The sequence below is a fragment of the Oryctolagus cuniculus genome, chromosome 1 (assembly GCF_964237555.1).
Source record: "Oryctolagus cuniculus chromosome 1, mOryCun1.1, whole genome shotgun sequence".
NCBI lineage: Eukaryota > Metazoa > Chordata > Mammalia > Lagomorpha > Leporidae > Oryctolagus > Oryctolagus cuniculus.
Window position 1 is genome coordinate 233,383,747 of NC_091432.1, and position 17,571 is coordinate 233,401,317.

Consider the following 17,571-nt stretch of genomic DNA (forward strand, 5'->3'; position numbering starts at 1 on the left):
TCCAGCACAGGCCATTGTGGCCATTTGGGGAGTGAACCAGTGGATGGAAGATATCTCCCTCTCTCTCTCCCTCTCTCTCTCTCTGTAACTTTGGCTTACAAATAAATAAATCAATCTTTTTAAAAACCAACTTATAAACGTAGTATATGGCCCATTGTATAAGCCACTTGGTGTTATTTCAGAGGAAGCCAATCTCTGTGAGAAAAGGGGCAAGCCACTGCTATTACAAAGAGCAGGATCGGGCTGGCGCCGTGGCTCAATAGGCTAATCCTCCACCTTGTAGTGCCGGCACCCCGGGTTCTAGTCCCGGTCGGGGCGCCGGGTTCTGTCCCGGTTGCTGTGGCCAGGGAGTGCAGTGGAGGATGGCCCAAGTGCTTGGGCCCTGCACCCCATGGGAGACCAGGAGAAGCACCTGGCTCCTGCCTTCGGATCAGCATGATGCGCCGGCCGCAGTGACCATTAGAGGGTGAACCAACGGCAAAGGAAGACCTTTCTCTCTCTCTCTCTTACTGTCCACTCTGTCAAAAAAAAAAAAAAAAAAAGGCAGGATCGAAAGTGTGAGGATCCACAAGTTGGTTCCTGGTGTAGCCACCTCCAGGTTTATGCTGATTGCTTCTCCTTTGCAGACCTGGGTAGCCCAAGGCTGTCCCATGCACAGCTGGAGAGCTGTCTCTCCTGCTGTCTGCACTGGCTGGAGGTCTGATGAGTGTTCTCTTGCAGTGAGATAGCCCTCACATTCTCGCAACCATCGTCTCGTTTCAGGTGAGCTAGGTCAGTGGGCCACTTTATTCTTCACAACTTTTAAAACATGTTCCATCTTTCTGCACAGCATAGTTGGGGCCTTTTTTTAGCATTGTTATAAATGGAAGTTTCTGGTCCCAGCCATTGAAATACACTTCACCCAGGTGTTTTCTCTTCACCCTCAAGATTATCCCAACAGTGTTTTAAGTAGTGTTTTGCCAAAACAGAGAAGTTAGGGCTGTGGGGTTGAGGGGAAGCGGATGTTTCGCCGGCTGCTACTTGCAGAATTACCTTGGGATGTCCAAGAGGAGTTTGTGCGGCGGTGCCAGCCTGCTGCTAGCCTTTGTGCCGTCAGCACACAGGCTGCATTCCAACAGGGGCTGACCCATCTGTCCGCTTTGACTTGTCTGTGAGGGCTCCTGGAGTGCGTGCGTCGGGTGTGTTAAAACGAAAACAAAGCTCCTTTGGCCTCGCACTCGGGGTTGTGGAATTAGGGTGTCTGGAATCCTGGAGTCCTAATGGCAGAGCTGGCCTCCTCTTCCAGGCTGCTGCTGTCTCCGCTCCACCGTCGTGCTCCAGGGCAGGGAGGGGCCGTTCGCTCTACAGACTCGGCTTCTGGTCCTCAGAGAGAAGGCAGTGGGGGCCCCTGTGGGAAGCAGTCACATCCTCAGAGCTGAGGCCAGCGACGTCAGCACCCCCCCCCCCCCTGTTGTACACCTAAATTTCATACGCAAGGCTGGAGGAGCTTGGGAAGGTTTTGAGAAAGCCGTGGCCTCTCCGGCACCACAGGTACATCCATTCTGCCGCAGTTTTACCTGTCTGCAGCTACAAGCTGGGCTAAGAATACTTGCCTTGGAAGGATGTTGTTACTAGAACTTAGATGATTTGCTAATTTATATTAAGCATTGAGGTAGGCCCTGTACTGCGGGCTCCATCTGGTATTGCAGAGTATTAAGAGTTTGAGGCTATGAGTTAGACCCAGGATGGGGTCCTGACTCTTTTTTTTCCCCAAGATGTATTTATTTATTTGAAAGTCAGAGTTACACAGAGAGAGAAAGAGAGGCAGAGAGAGAGCGAGGGCCTCAGATGGCCGCAGCAGCCGGAGCTTGTCAATCCGAAGCAAGGAGCCAGGAGCTTCTTCCAGGTCTCCCACACTGGTGCAAGGGCCCAAGGACGTGGGCCATCTTCCACTGCTTTCCCAGGCCACAGCAGAGAGCTGGTTCAAAAGTGGGGCAGCCAGGACTTGAACTGGCACCCATATGGGATGCCAGCACTGCAGGTGGCGGCTTTACCCACTATGCCACAGCACCAGCCGTGGTTCTCTCTCTCTCTCTCTTTTTTTTTTTTTTTTTTTTAAAGATTTATTTATTTACTTGAAAGTCAGAGTTACAGAGAGAGAGAGAAATAGGTCTTCCATCCGCTGGTTTACTCCCCAGATGACCGCATCGGCTAAAGCTGTGCCAATCCGAAACCAGGAGCCAGGAACTTCTTCTGGGTCTCCCTCGCGGGTGCAGGGGCCTAAGGATTTGGGCCATCTTCTACTGCTTTCCCAGGACATAACAGAGAGCTGGATTAGAAGTGGAGCAGCCGGGACTCAAACTGGCACACATATGGGATGCTGGTACTGCAGGCGGCAGCTTTACCCGCTATGCCACCGTGCCGATCCCGGTTCTGACTCTTTATCAGCTGTAAGATTGGGCTGGTTATTTCAGCCAAAGTCACGCTGAGTTTAGTAGGTTTGGGGGCTTAACTCACAGAGTGCATCGTCCCATTCAGCAGATGCAGAGAGACCTGGCATGATGCCTCTGAGGGTTCCGTGGGCCCTGGCAGCCACCACAAGGCTGTAGATTCCAGTGGGGCACGACGAGAACGTCTCACAGGGTAGTTCGATGCTGTGTCACGTGTCTGGGATTCTCCTGGGATCTGCATGCAGTCTCTGCTAATGTTACAACGGCCGTGGGGCCAGTGCTGCGCTCCTCATCTCCTGTCCTTCTGGTGGGGTGAGATTAGAGCCCAGGCTCCTGTCTCACAGGGTGCCTCCCGTTCCTTCGCCCAGGACACACTGTGCTTGTTTGCTTTTAAACACTTAACCTGGTCGATGTGCAGACCAGCGCCTTATGCCTGGGCTGTGGGCTGTTGGGATATCATCTTGCGGTACGTACAACACACACAGTACAGCAGTGGGGCTGGTCCTTTACTTTCATCTTGATTCAGTCCTTTAGTGCAAGGCTTAGCTATTTTTAAAAAATATTTTATTTATTTGAGAGACAGAGTTCTCATCCAGTGGTTCACTCCTCAAATGCCTGCAGCAGCGGCGGCTGGGCTGGAGCTGGCCAGGAGCCAAGAACTCCATCCAGGTCTCCTCCGTGGGGAGCAGGAGCACAGTCACTGGGAAGGTCACCGCTGCCTCCCCAGGTGCACAGTAGCAGGAAGCTAGAGTGAGAACTGGACTCAGACCCAGGCACTGCCGTGTGGAACTGGCATCCTAACCACCAGGCTGAACAGCCACTCCCGGGACTTAGACCAAGGTCTGAAACAGGCTTATCAACTATGATTCCTATCTGTCTTGCTAATTACTTGTGGCCACAAAGTGGTTCCTGGACTGCTTCTTCTTAATGTAGACCCTTCCAAGTCACAAATATCAGGGACTCTTTTTTGTTTTTGTTCTTGTGTTTTTTTTTTTTTTTTTTTTTTTAAAGCTTTATTCTATTTGAAAGGCAGAGTTACAGTGAGAGAGGGAGAGTCAGAGAGAGGAGAGAGATCCTCCAACCACTGGTTCACTCCCAACAGCCAAGGCTGGGCTAGACTGAAGCCAGGAGCCAAGAGCTTCTTCCAGGTCTCCCATGTGGGTGCAGGGCCCAAGGACCTGGACCATCCCACATTAGCAGGTAGCTGGGATGGAAATGGAACAGCTGGGAGCCAAACCAATGCCCACATCACCCATATAGGATGCCTGCATTGCAGGTGGCAGCTTAACCCGCTACGCCACAAGACCTGCCCCAAAATCAGGGATTCTTTTCTTTTTTTTTTTAATATTTATTTATTTATTATTTGAAAGGCAGAGTTACAGAGAGGCAGAAGGAGAGAGGGAGAGAAAGAGAGAGAGAGAGAGAGAGAGAGAGAGGTCTTCCATCCCCTGGTTCACTCCCCAAAAGGCTGCAACAAGTGGAAATGGGCCAATCTGGAGCCAGGAGCCAGGAGCCAGGAGCTTTTTCTGGGTCTCCCATGCAGGTGCAGGGGTCCAAGGACTTGGACCATCTTTCACTGCTTTCCCAGGCTGTAGCAGAGAGCTGGGGGAAGTGGAGCAGCCAGGATTCAAACCAGCGCTGATATGGGATGCCAGCATTTCAGGCGGTGCCTTTACCCACTGTGCCACAGCGCCGGCCCCAAGGGATTCTTGACTGCAAGATACATTCTGGCCTTTTTGAAGGGCTGCATAACAGTTCCTCATAAAAAGACCCGAAAATCTTAGCAGATGACTTATCTGCTTAAATGTTAGGGTAGTAAATCCTTAGCATAATGCTTCCCTAGTTTTTAAGAAAGTTTCTCTCAGAAGTTTGTTGTAGGGGCTTGGTTTAGTTTCTGCCTTTTTGGTGGCCATTCACGATCTGGCACGCCATGAATGTCTCATCATTGACTTCTGGTTGGGAAGCGTCTGTCTTAGTCAGAGTTAAGACAGCTATGAACCCGTCCATCCTCCTTCCCCTGCCCCAGAGCCGCCCACAGCCTTGCCTCCTGGTGTGAAAGGTTTGTGTCTGAAGCATTATTAGAACAAGAAGGAGAGTACAAGCAAGGAACTCTGATACACTGCTTTCATTAACTCTCCTTTTATGTTTTTGTTTTAGTTTTTTGTTTTGTTTTGTTTTGTTTTGACAGGCAGAGTGGAGAGAGAGAGAGAGAGAGAGAGAGAGAAAGAAAGGTCTTCCTTTTCTGTTGGTTCACCCCCCAATGGCCGCTGTGGCCGACACACCACGCTGATCCGAAGGCAGGAGCCAGGTGCTTCCTCCTGGTCTCCCATGAGGGCGCAGGGCCCAAGCACTTGGACCATCCTCCACTGCCTTCCCGGGCCACAGCAGAGAGCTGGAGTGGAAGAGGAGCAACCGGGACTAGAACCGGCACCCATATGGGATGCCAGCGCCGCAGGCAGAGGATTAACCTACTGCGCCACAGCGCCGGCCCCTTTATGTTTGTTTTTTAAAGCTTGATTGATTGATTTGAAAGGTAGAGTTACACAGAGAGAGATCATCCATCCATTGGTTCACTCCCCAAATGGCCACAGGGGCCCAGGGACATGGGCCGGCATTATAGGCCACGGTTTAACCCGCTGTGCCATAGCACCGGCCCCCTTTTAATGTTTTTTAAAAGTGAAATGTTACGGGGCCAGCACCGTGGCTCACTTGGCTAATTCTCTGCCTGCAGCGCCAGCATCCCATATGGGCGCCAGGTTCTAGTCCTGGTTGCTCCTCTTCCAGTCCAGCTCTCTGCTGTGGCCCGGGAGGTCAGTGGAGGACAGTCCAAGTGCTTGGGCCCTGCGCCCACATGGGAGACCAGGAAGAAGCTCCTGGCTTCGGATCAGCGCAGCGCCAGCCGTGGCAGCCATTTGGGGGGTGAACCAGCGGAAGGAAGACCTTTCTCTCTGTCTCTGTCTCTCTCTCTCACTGTCTATAACTCTACCTGTCAAATAAAAAAAAAAAAAAAGAAAAGAAAAGAAAAAGAAAAAGTGAAACATTACCAAGCCAGAAGCCTTGCACCATGATTGAGCACAGAAAGCCACATCTCCGCCCCGTGGCACCGGGCGTCAGTGCACTTCTGCGCTGATCACAGACTCGTTGTTAGTGTGAGTGGAATTCCTCTCGGAAACCGCTTTCATCCTGACGTAGTGGCCTAGCCGGCCATTTCTTCAATTTTTTTAATTAAATATTTATTTATTTATTATTTGGAAGTTATTATTATTTGGAGTTACAGAGAGAGAGGGAGAGACAGAGAGCAAGAGATACCTTCCACCCTTTGGTTTACTCCCCAGGTGGCCACAATGACCAGAGCTGGGCCAGGCTGAAGCCAGAAGCCAGGAGCTTTTTCTGTGTCTCCCACGTGGGCGGCAGGGGCCCAGGGACTTGGGCCATCCGCCCTCCTTTCCCAGGCTGTTTGAAGGGAGCTGGATAGGAAGTGGAGCAGCCAGGACTTGAGCTGCCACCCATGTGGGATGCCAGTGGCTACACCCGCTATACCACAATGCTGGCCCCCAAATTTTGTTCTTTATTATATAGAATTGTTATTTTTTCTATTGTTTTCCACAAATGAAAGTGCTGTTATGTGTATCTCGTAGCTGCCAGGAGTTTGGTGCAGTGGTTAAGGCACTGCGTGGGATGCCTGCGTTCCATGTCAGAGTGCCGAGGTTCAAGTCCCAGCTCTGCTTCCAGTGTGGCTGCCTGCTGATGTGCGCCCAGGAGGCACCAGGTGCTGCCTCACGTACTCGGGTCCCTGACACCCATGAAGGAGACCTGATGGAGTTCCTGGCTTCTGGCTGTGGCAGGCATTTGGGGAGCAAACGGGTGGATGGAAGATCTCTCTGTTTTTCTCTCTCTGTATCTCTGTCTCTGTCTCTGTCTCTCTCTCTCTCTCTCTCTCTGTGTTTGTGTCTCTGTTTCAAATAAAATGAAAAAAAAAAATGGGGTTGGCATGGCATAGGGGGTTTAGCTGCCACTTGTGATACCAGCGAATCAGAGCTCCAGTCCCAGCCCTTTCCACTTCGGTCCAGCACCTGGGAAGCAGCAGAAGGCGGCTCAAGCACTTGGGCCTCTGCACCCGTGTGAGAGACCAGGATGGAGTTCCAGGCTCCTGCCGTGGCCTGGCCCAGCCCTGGCTGTTGGGACTATCTGGGGAGTAAACCAGGTGATAGTCTCTCTCTCTCTCTCTTTCTTTCTCTCTCTCTGTCTCTCCCTCTTTCTGCCCATCCTCCCTCTGTTACTCTGCCTTTCAAACAAATACTCTTTTTTAAGAAAGAAAAAAATGCTCTCATTAGTAAAAAGAAAATTCAGAAGGAGAGAAAGGCCGAGGAAGGAAGCAAACGCCGCCCGCGCCCAGCCCCAGCAGTGCTGCCCTGTCTGGTGAGCTTTCAGGTCAACTTCTGTTTTCTTTCTTTTTTTTTTTCCTCAAAAAAAAAAAATTTTAAGATTATTTTATTTATTTGAAAGACAGAATTACAGACAGAGAGGGAGAGACAGAAAGAGAGACCTTACACTCACTGGTTCCGTCCCCGGATGGCTGCAGTAGTTGGGGCTGGACCAGGCTGAAGCCAGAAGTTTCATCCGGGTCTCCCACGTGGGTGCAGGGCCCCAGGCACTTGGGCCACCCTCCGCTGCTCTCCCAGGTGCATCAGCAGGGAGCTGGGTTGGAAGCGCAGCAGCTGGGACCTGAGCCAGCACTCATGTGGGATGCCAGCATTGCAGGCGGCGGCTTTACCCACTGTGCCATAGCACTGCACCCAGATTTCTGTTTTCACCCACACTTCTCTTGCACAGAATGGTTCCTAGTAAATTTACTGTTGCTCATTTTTCTCCTTAAATTTTTTTTTTAATTTCTTTTCATCTTCTTGAAAGGCGGTGACAGGGAGAGTGAGAGAGAGAATGGGGAAGACGTTCCGTCCGCTGGTTTACTCCCCAGTTGCCCATAGCAGCTAGGGCTGGGCCAGGCTGAACCAGGATCCCCGAACTCCATGTGGGTCTCCCACGTGGGTGGCAGGGATCCAGGCACTTGGGCCGTCATCTGCTGCCTCCCAGGATGCATCAGCAGGCGCTAGATCAGAAGTGGTTAGCTGGGATGTGTGTGTCCCTGGCAGCGGCCTAATCTGCTGTGTCACAACACCTGCCCCCATTTGTCTTTTCAAAACACTTAAGAATATATCGAAAATTTCTTCCATGCCAATAAATGTAAAACTGGGTAATTTTGAAATCTGTCGTGGTGTGCATCAATGTGCGATTTGGGAAAATTTGTTTGTAGTGATTTTCAAGCAGCGTCTACCAAGCAGCACAGCTGTGGGCGCATCCAGCTCAGCACTTCGCAGGGCGCATCCATCCCTCCCTCCGCACTTGCGCAATTTCCTCCCTGCTGATGCTTCCTCTGCTTTTTCATACAGAAACACGAATAAGCTTTCAGGAATGCAAATGAGATCATTTTGCTCCTCAGCTTAAAACCCTTCGGTAGCGTCTCATCCCATGGCCGCTGAAAGCCGAACGCCTAGCCAAGCTCTGGCATCTGCGGGAGCGTCGCGGCACAGCCACACCGCCCCATACGGGGAACGCCCGTTTCAGCCTCAGGACCGTCTTCTAGCTCCCCTGCCCTGAGCATTTAGATGATTGAATTGCTTTTTACTCAGGTCCCAATTCAAGTTGAATTCAAGTGACACGAACCCTTTAATACATGTATATTATGGGGAAATGCAAATTTAGTAAAATATGGAACATGTCACCATAACTCCACCATCTGTTCTTAATATTTGTGATTCTTTTTTTAAAAAAAAAAGATTAATTTTATTTATTTGAAAGAGTTACAGAGAGTGGTAGAGCCAGAGAGAGAGGGGGAGAGAGAGAGAGAGGGAGAGAGAGGCCTTCCATCTGCTGGATCACTCCCCCAGATGACCGCAGCGGCCCGAGCTGAGCTGAGCTGAAGCCAGGAGCTTCTTACAGGTCTCCCACGCAGGTGCATCCACTGCTTTCCAAGGCCACAGCAGAGATCTGGGTTGGAAGAGGAGCAGCCGGGGCTTGAACCGACACCCATATGGGGTGCTGGTGCTGCAGGCTGGCCTTTAACCCACTCCGCCACAGTGCTGACTCCTGTCATTCTGACATAATGCCTGTGGGATGCCAGGTGTATGGGACTGGTGTCTCAGCTGGATACAGCTTTAAAGACAGCCATGGCTCTTGCCCTTGTGAGGTCGCTTGGGCATTTTCCTCTGTGGAGGAGCCTGCATGGTGTGATGGTGGCGAGCTCAGGCTGTAGAATAGGACTAGCAGGATTCAAAAGTCCTGTTTCTTGGAGTAGGCATTTGGGACACCTGCATCCCATGTTGGAGTGCCTGGGTTCAGGTCTCTGCCTCTCCTCCGCCCCCAGCTTTCTGGTGGTGCATCCCTGGGAGGTGGCAATGATAACGGCTCAAGCAGCTGAGTCCCTGCCACTCACATGGGCGTGCTGGATGGTGCTGCCATTATCAAGTTGTGTGATTACAGCTACTTATTCGTACTCTGAGTCCCATAACAAATCACTCAGTAGAGTGGCTTAAAGCAAGAAGCCTGCATTACTTCACTGTGTCTGGATCAGGGATTCAGAAGTGGCTTGGCTGGGTGGCTCCAGCTTGTGATCTTCCGTGAGGTTATAGTCAAGAGGTCAGTCTTCCATTTGCCAGCTCATTCCCCAAATGCCCACAACAGCCAGGACTGGGCCAGGCTGATGCCAGGAGCCAGGAACCCCATCCAGATCTCCCACGTGGGTGGCAGGGACCCACGTACCTGGGCCGTCTTCTGCTTTCCCTGGTTGCACATTAGTAGGAAGCTGAATCCAAAGTAGAGCTGGGACTGCACCCAGGCACTCTGGTAGGACAGCTTAAGCCACTGTGCCACACACAGGCCCCAGAACAGATACTTCTACAGGCATTTGATCCATCGTGCTAGCTGCGCCTTGGAGGGTATAGTATCAAGTGTGTCTTTGTACCTGTCTGGTAACAATGACAGATTAGTATGTATTTCTCTTCCGAGGGAGAAGTGAGAGTCATCTGGTGATACAGAGCCACAATTGGACCTGACAGCACCTGTGTTTCTAGTCTGTTCCTTAGACCCCCCGGCCACCAAGATGTATCTCTGCTTTCTTCTTTGTGCCACGGGTTTAATGCTTTTAACATGGGGCCGGTGCCATGGCATGGTGGGTACAGTTGCTGCCTGCAGTGCCAGCGTCCCATATGGGTGCCAGTTCAAGTCACAGCTGTTCCACTTCTGATTCAGCTCTCTGCTATGGCCTGGGGAAGCAGTAGAGGATGGCTCTAGTCCTTGGGTCCCTGCACCTGCGTGGGAGACCTGGAAGAAGCCCCTGGCTTCTGGCTTTGGATTGGTGCAGCTCCGGCCATTGTGGCCATCTGGGGAGTGAACCAGGGGATGGAAGACCTCTCTCTCTCCCTCTCTCTCTCTCTCTCTCTCTGCCTCTGCATCTCTGTAACTCTGCCTTTCAAATAAATAAACACACCTTTTTTTTTCTTTTCTTTTCTTTTCTTTCTTTTTTTTTCTTTTTTTTTGACAGGCAGAGTGGACAGTGAGAGAGAGAGGCAGAGAGAAAGGTCTTCCTTTACCGTTGGTTCACCCTCCAATGGCCGCTGAGGCCGGTGTGCTGTGGCCAGTGCACCGCGCTGATCCGATGGCAGGAGCCAGGTGCTTCCTCCTGGTCTCCCATGGGGTGCAGGGCCCAAGCACTTGGGCCATCCTCCACTGCACTCCCGGGCCACAGCAGAGAGCTGGACTGGAAGAGGAGCAACCGGGACAGAATCCGGCGCCCCGACTGGGACTAGAACCTGGGGTGCCAGTGCCGCAGGCAGAGGATTAGCCTAGTGAGTCGTGGTGCCGGCAACTTTTTTTTTTAAATGCTTTTCACAGATGATGGCATTTTGGGCAGGCGCAGCCAGTGGATGGGGCATGATTGTCAGGTTTTCGTGGTCCTGGCATGGAGTGCACTAACCACCTGTCTGGTGGCTTCGTGGACAAACTGCTCGTCAGTGGGATTCGGAAAGGAAGCCCCCACGAGGACAGGGTGTTGGTCTCCTCTTGAGTGCTCTCCTGAGGACAGAAAAGATAAGGCAAAGAACTGGAGACCTCATCAGCTTGTGTCTGGCAGAAGGGGCTCAGGTGGGTGCAGGTCACGGCCCACGGCCGGGGTCACACAGGAATGGCCGCTCAGGCGCTTTGTGTCAGGGCCGTGGACGTGACGGGCTTTGGTGGGCTCCAAAGAACGTGGCCGTGCCCCCGCCCTGCCGGCGAGCTCAGCTCATGCAGAATGACCGCTGCAGGGTGCACAGCAGCCTTGGGGGCAGCTTAGGTCCCTCCGTGTTGGCTCAGGGAGACGCTGACCCGGTCATTGCAGACAGACTTCTGAGCAGCACCCTGAGGAGGGAGTGGGCAGTATGCAGTGAGGGGTAGCCCGGCCGAGGGTGGCCTGTGACCGGAGGTTAGAAGCAGGTGGGCTGGTGGCCTGAGAGGCTGGTTGGGATGCGGGTGAAAGTGCACCCTGTGGTTGAGCCGGGCCAGGTCACTGGTCTCTTCACATCCTGGTCCTGGCCTGGCTTTGACAGCTGAGGGCCTGGGGAGAGGAAAGGGACTGGAGACCCTGGCATCGTCTCCCCGGTGCTGTCCTTGTCCTCCCTTCCTCTCACTCTACACCCAGTGCAGCAGCCAGCACTGCTGAATAAGCCCCGCACCCACCCGCCCTGCAGGCCACTGCCGCCGCCCTGCCCCTGTCCCCAGCGGCCAGCTCCCTCCGGGCCACTAACAGGACTTCAGTACCTCGCTTTCTCACTGAACACTTGGACACCTTTCCACATTCCACATTCCACGGCAGCCTTCGGCCTGCAGGGAGACCTTCCCCAGAAACACACATCGCGTCTGCGCTCTCCGGTCTTCTGTGTCCTGATGGGTTCTCACCTTGAGGAGAGTGGGATTCCAGCCTTTGCCGCAGCCCGCGGGCCCCACACAGCTGGGCCGGTTTCCCTCTGTTCACCGTGGGTGCTGTTCCCCGTTAGTGCCATCCTGGGCTCTGCCTTTCACTCTGCTGGTCATGCGCCACCAGATCTGGTGCCTGGGCTTTCAGACCACACAGGTCCCAGCCCACGTGGCACCCTTGCCTGCGTCAGCTCTCCGTCCCTGTCTGCATCATGTGCCATCTGAAATCAGCCTCTTCCAGCTATTGCCACTGGGTTTTGTCTGCCCTCCTGCAATGTGAAGATCCCTTCCCTCAGAGGCTTTTTAGGCCTCGGAATGCTGTGGTTGACCTTGGATTTGAAACTGACTTTTAGTTCTGAAAGACCCACGTTTGATTCCTGTTCCTCAAACCAGCCACAGTCCAGCTCTCCAGAAGCAAAGTACACATGTGTGTGCCTGTGCTCACTCACACAGGGGAGGTTCATTCCCCAGCCCAGGGCTGGGCCAGGCTGAAGCCAGGAGCTCCATCCAGGTCTCTCATGTGTGTGACAAGGACACACATACACATACACAGAGTGTACATTAGCAGGAGGGGAGGGGAGACTCAACCCCAGGCATCCTGTGCTACAATGCTCACCCCAGGACATCCTTTTAAACAGAAACAGCCACCTGCATTTGAGCAAGGAAAATTTTCACACAGAAGGAAACATTAAAATGTAGCTCCTGGTGTGTTAAACTCAGTCATCAGGAAAAAGAATGAAGTGGAACCTGAAGACCTGATAATCTTTCTCAGAGCACTGACGTGCCAAGGCCTGCGTGTGTACCTGGCGGCCGTCTGTTGGAGCCCAGCAGCAGCTGTTCTCCTGAGCTGCATCTCCTCAAACAGGAGCCCCCGCCCTGCGCCCCACCTGTGTGTGGTCGCCCGGCCTCGCCTGCCTTGGAGCCGCAGCCTCTTCTTTCCGTCTCCTTCCCGATGGAGACACTGGTGGCAGGACTGACTGGGCGGCTACATTTGTGAACACGTGCCACAGTTCACGCTTTGCTGAGTGTGAATAGCGCTTGGTGTGCGCTGGCATTTAAGAGCTGCTGGGAGAGTCTCAGTGTGAGAGCCGAGTCCTGTGTGTCCTCAGTCTGATGGAGGTGGAAGGAGGCGGCGCCAGGGAGCAGAAAGTTCCCTCACTGACCACCCTGCCCCAGCCTGGGCCGAGCACACTGGGCTGTGCAGCCCCCAGAGCCTGACGTGCACTGGTCGAAGGGCTTTGAGTGCCAGTGTAGACAGGTCGTGAGTGACACGAGCCGGTGCAGCCCGTGGCCTGCAGTGCTCCCGCGGGGAGCAGTCCTTGTTGAAGGAATGAGTTAGTACGTGCTTGTGAACCCTGGGGACAGCTATAATAGCGCTACTTCTAGGGTCTTTGTGAGAATTAAATTAGAACCTACAACTGTAAATAACTTAAGTAGTCATTAATTAGGATAGCTCAATAAGTTGTGCCATCATTCTGTGTCACACGACGTGGCCGCTGAAGAGATCTGGGAAGCTTTGTTGGCGTGGATGTGGAAAGGTGTCCAAGTGTTCAGTGAGAAAGCGAGGTACTGAAGTCCTGTTAGTGGCCCGGAGGGAGCTGGCCGAAAGGTGCGGGGAAGGTCTGCTGCGTGTGGTTATCTCCTGGGAGTGGCGTGGCTGGGGCGGGAGCCGAGCGGGGTGAGGCATCCTTCCCTCTGTGTTACGTACTTTGGCCTGGAGATCAAGCCATAAATCTAGAGAAACAGAATAGTGCTTGTTACCCGGTTAGGTCAACGCTTTGTAACTGATATAAGTGAGTGAAGGCCAAAGGTCTAAGTAGGGTGGAGTGGGCGGGTTCCACAGGAAGCCATCTAATGAGCTGTTAATTTGTGCAGGGCGCCATCCTTCGTTTCTGAAGGCATCAGCAGTCTCTAATTTGGCAGCCAGGCTGTGGTCCTTAGTTTTTTTTTTTATTGTGTTTTGTTTTATTAATATTTTATTAACAGGCTTATTCAGGTATAATCTACGTATAGTAAAACTCAGGCTCTTTAGTGTATGGATCTGTGAACTTGTTCCCCCGGGCAGGACAGCAGCAGTTCCACCCCGGCCCTGTGCCGTGCGGCTCCTTTGTGGGCCTCCCTTCCCTCCACACCAGCTCTTGGCGGCCACGGGCTCGCTCCCATCCTGTAGCTTTTGCCTTTTCCAGCCCGTGCTATCTGTGGACTCGTACAGTGTGGCCTTTTGAGTCTGGCTTGTTTTGTTCAGCACGCTGGATTGAGGGTCATCCGTGTCTCCTGTTGTCAGCGGTTCCTGCCTTTCTTCGCTGTGTCAAGCTGGTTTTCCTTGAAGAGACATGCCGTGGTGAAGGACATCGCTCTGGCTTTCAGAGCACAGCCGGGCTCTTGGCTTTTGCCCCTTCCTTTATTTCTACCAGTTGTGCTGCTTTACCTTTTTAAAGCCCTAGATGATTAAGATTGTAAATGTGGTTTATTATTTCAAAATCCTCATGTGAAATAAGCTGTATTAGTTATAAATTATTTGCAAGTTTTAAATTTTATTTGATGCATATAGTGCTCTGAAAGGCAATGACAGATCTTTTTTTTCTTGTTTTTCTTTTTGAGATTGTTATTCTTTTAAAGATTTATTTATTTACTTGAGAGACATAGTTAGAGAGAAAGGGAGAGATAGAGATCTTCCATCCACTGGTTCACTTCCCAGATGGCTGCAACAGCTGGGGCTGGGCCAAACCAAAGCCAGGAGGCAGTAGCTTCTGGGTCTCCCACGTGAGTGCAGGGGCCCAAGCACTTGGGCCATCTTCCATTGCCTTCCTAGGCACATTAGCAGGGTGCTGGGTCAGAATTGGAACAACTGGGACATGAACCAGCGCCCATATAGGATGCTGGCATTGCAGACAGTGGTTCAACCCAGTATGCCACAATGCCAGTCCGGAGAGAGATCTTCTGTCTGCCGGTTCACTCTCCAAATGGCCAGGGCAGGGCCAGGTTGAAACCAAGAACCAAGAACTCCATCTCGGTCTCCCATGTTGGTTGCAAGGGCTCGGGTACTTGGGCCTTCTTCCCCTGCTTCCCCAGGCACATTAGCAGGAAGCTGGATCAGAAGTGGAGCAGCAGGGACTTGAGCTGGAGTTCTGGTCTGGAATGCCAGGTTCATGAGCAGTGGCTTAACCCGCTGCACTGCAACACCGGCACGAGCACCGCCCCAAGCATGGCTCCACAGACACTCGTGATGTGCTTTGCACGCAGGCTCGCAACAGTAGTCAGATGAGTGAAAGTGTTAGTCTCCAGAGCCTCTGCGCAGGGCTCCTGGGGAGGAGGAGCTGCAGCGCTGATGGCGCTGCTTCCTCGCCCAGCCTGCCCCGGCCGCAGGCCGCAGCCCCTGGAGGGTCAGTGAGCTCTCCCGGAGCTGGTTCACTATCTGGACCCTCCTGGAGAGAACAGGTGTCAGCTCTAATGTGCGCATGTTGAACTTCGATCACTGCAACATAATGTTTAGAATATTCTGTTCAGTGTGGCTGTATGTACTTGGTTTATATCATAGTGGGTCTGAACACTTTCTCCTTCCCTAGTTTTCAAGCATAACACGTCCTATCGGTATCTGTGCTAATAAGTGTGCTAAAAAGATTCACCACATGGTGGCAGTGCCTGGAACACAGACTTGAAAAGGTTAGCACCGAGATCAGCATGCAGTGATCCGGGAAGCTGGATGGCCAGTGTATGTTCTCTGCTTTGGTCTTCAAGTTTTTGGGGGAAATTGGGAAATAGGGGCTCATCACTTAGTTGGCCCAATTAGTTATGCAGATGCCAGAATATAGGGACCTTTGTTCTTTCTTAGTCACCGTGGCGTATCCATGTGCCCAAGATGGCTGATGCTGTCGTGCTTTCTAATGGTCCAGATCTCTTCCTGCAGTCCGTGAAGAGACACCTGGCTGTCTTTCCTTTAAAAGGTTGGTTTTGTTTGGTTTGGTTTGGTTTGGTTTTTTTGGATGCTGCCTTTAACTGCTGTAGGGAGACCAGTTCTAACATTTCAGCTGGGGCTCTCCTGCAGCAGGGTCTGCTCGCGGTTCAGATTTGGAATGGATCCTTCCGAGACCCGCAGTGCTTCAGTCACGGACACCAGAACGCTGGGCTGGGCGGCCCTCCTACGTCAGTGGGAGAGGGAGGTCTCCCACTCATGTGAACCCCCTGAGGGACTCTCCTCCCTCTGCCTTCCCTTTCCTCCTCTCCAGTCCTCTCCTCCCTGCCTTCCTTTCTCTCCTCCTCCTCCTGCTCCTCTCTTTCCTTTCTCTCTTCTTCAGTTGACGGTCAGACAAGGAGAGCACTGTGTATTTCGCTCCCCAGTTGCCGTCACGTGCCGCTGCTGGGCCAAGCCAGGGTCGGGAGTCTGGAACTCAACTCAGGTCCCCGCCGTGGCTGGCAGGGATGGAACCGGAGCCAGCACCTGCCGTCTCCCTGGGTGGTGTTCATCAACAGGAAACCAAAATCGAGTCAGAGCTGGGACTCAAACCCAGCACTCTGGGCTAACGCCTCCCCGTCACTTGCCGGGAGTCCACCTGAGTACTGAAGCCACCGGTCATTCCCAGGTGGTCTGGTGTCCAGGAACTGAGTGGAGGAGGTGAACGAATTCACATGCCAGGCACTGTGGGATTTCCATTAGCAGTCTGGGCAGGAAGAATGACAGTGGCTACGAGGAAGGTGCAGCAGGGCATGCGGCTGAGGTGGAGTTTCAGCCACCGCCCACCACTGCAGTGACGAAGGCCCAGACAGGAGGCAGGCTCAGGACGGGGTGTCCTGGGCAAGGCTCGAGGGGAGAGCGCCAGGGCCTGGGGATCTGCTTAGGGTCCGACTCGCAGTGCTCACCTGAGCGGCTGTCTTGGCAAGGTGTTTTGAGGGATGGGGCAAGATGGTGGATGGACTTTCAGAAAATCTAACATCATCCTCAAACACAGGAGGCGGGCTTGCAGGTGATAGGACACATTTGCTACTCTAAAAATCCACCTGATGAACACTGGACACAGTCCCTAAAAATATCAGCATGCGTGGGATTCTAGTATTTTTTGTGTGTGTGTGCTGAAATAAGCTTATCTCTTAATACTATTTCCTATGAATTTTTTGAAGTGCCTTCAGGTAACAAACATCTTTTTAAAATTTATTTTTAAAAGTTTTATTTGTGGGGGCTGGCCCTGCGTCATAGCCGGAAAAGCCGCCGCCTGCAGTGCTAACATCCCATTATGGGCGCTGGTTCGAGTCTCGGCTGCTCCACTTCCAATCTAGTTCTCTGCTATGGCCTGGGAAAGCAGTGGAGGATGGCCCATGTCCTTGGGCCCCTGCACCTGTGTGGGGGAACTGGAAGAAGCTCCTGGCTCCTGACCTGAGATCGGCACAGCTCCGGCCATTGTGGCCAACTGGGGAGTGAACCAGAGGATGGAAGACCTCTCTTTCTCTCTCTGCTTCTCCTTTTCTCTCTGTGTAACTCCGACTTTCAAGTAAATAAATAAATCTTTAAAAAAAAAAAAAGTTTTACTTGTGGAGCCAGGATTGTGGCGTGATGGATTAAGCTGCTGCCTGCAATGCTGGCATCCCACATGGGCACCATTTTGAGTCCCGGCTGCTCTGTTTCTGATCCAGTATCCTGCTAATGCACCTGGGAAGGCAGTGGAGGATGGAAGTCCTTGGGCTGCTACAACTATATAGGAGACCCGGATGGAGTTTCTAGCTCCTGGCTTTGGCCTGGCGCAGCCCTGGCTGGCTTCAGGATTTGAGGAGTGAACCAGCAGATGGAAGATTGCTCTCTCTCTATAACTCTGCCTTTCAAATAAATAAAATAAATCTCTTTTTTTTGAAATGTTTTATTTATTTGAAAGGCAGAATGGCAAAGAACAGGAAACACAGAAAGAGAGATAACTTCCATCTACTGATTCACTTCCCAAATCCAGAAGCCAGCCAGGGGCCTGAAACTCCATCCAGGTCTCCCACGTGGGTGGCAGGAATTTGAGCACTTGGGCCCTGATCTACTGCCTCCCAGGCACATTAGCAGGGAGCTGGATCGCAAGTGTGGAGTAGCCAGGACTGGAACCAGGCACTCCAACGTGAGATGCAGGTGTCCCAATCCATGGCTTAACCCACTGTGCCACAATGC

The 17,571-nt window shown here is 52.4% G+C and overlaps 1 protein-coding gene across 2 annotated transcripts in view; it reads left to right on the forward strand.

The window, feature by feature from the left end:
* Positions 1-17,571, forward strand: part of ABL1 (ABL proto-oncogene 1, non-receptor tyrosine kinase) — a 144,350-nt gene that overhangs the window by 26,351 nt on the left and 100,428 nt on the right. The window lies entirely within an intron of this gene.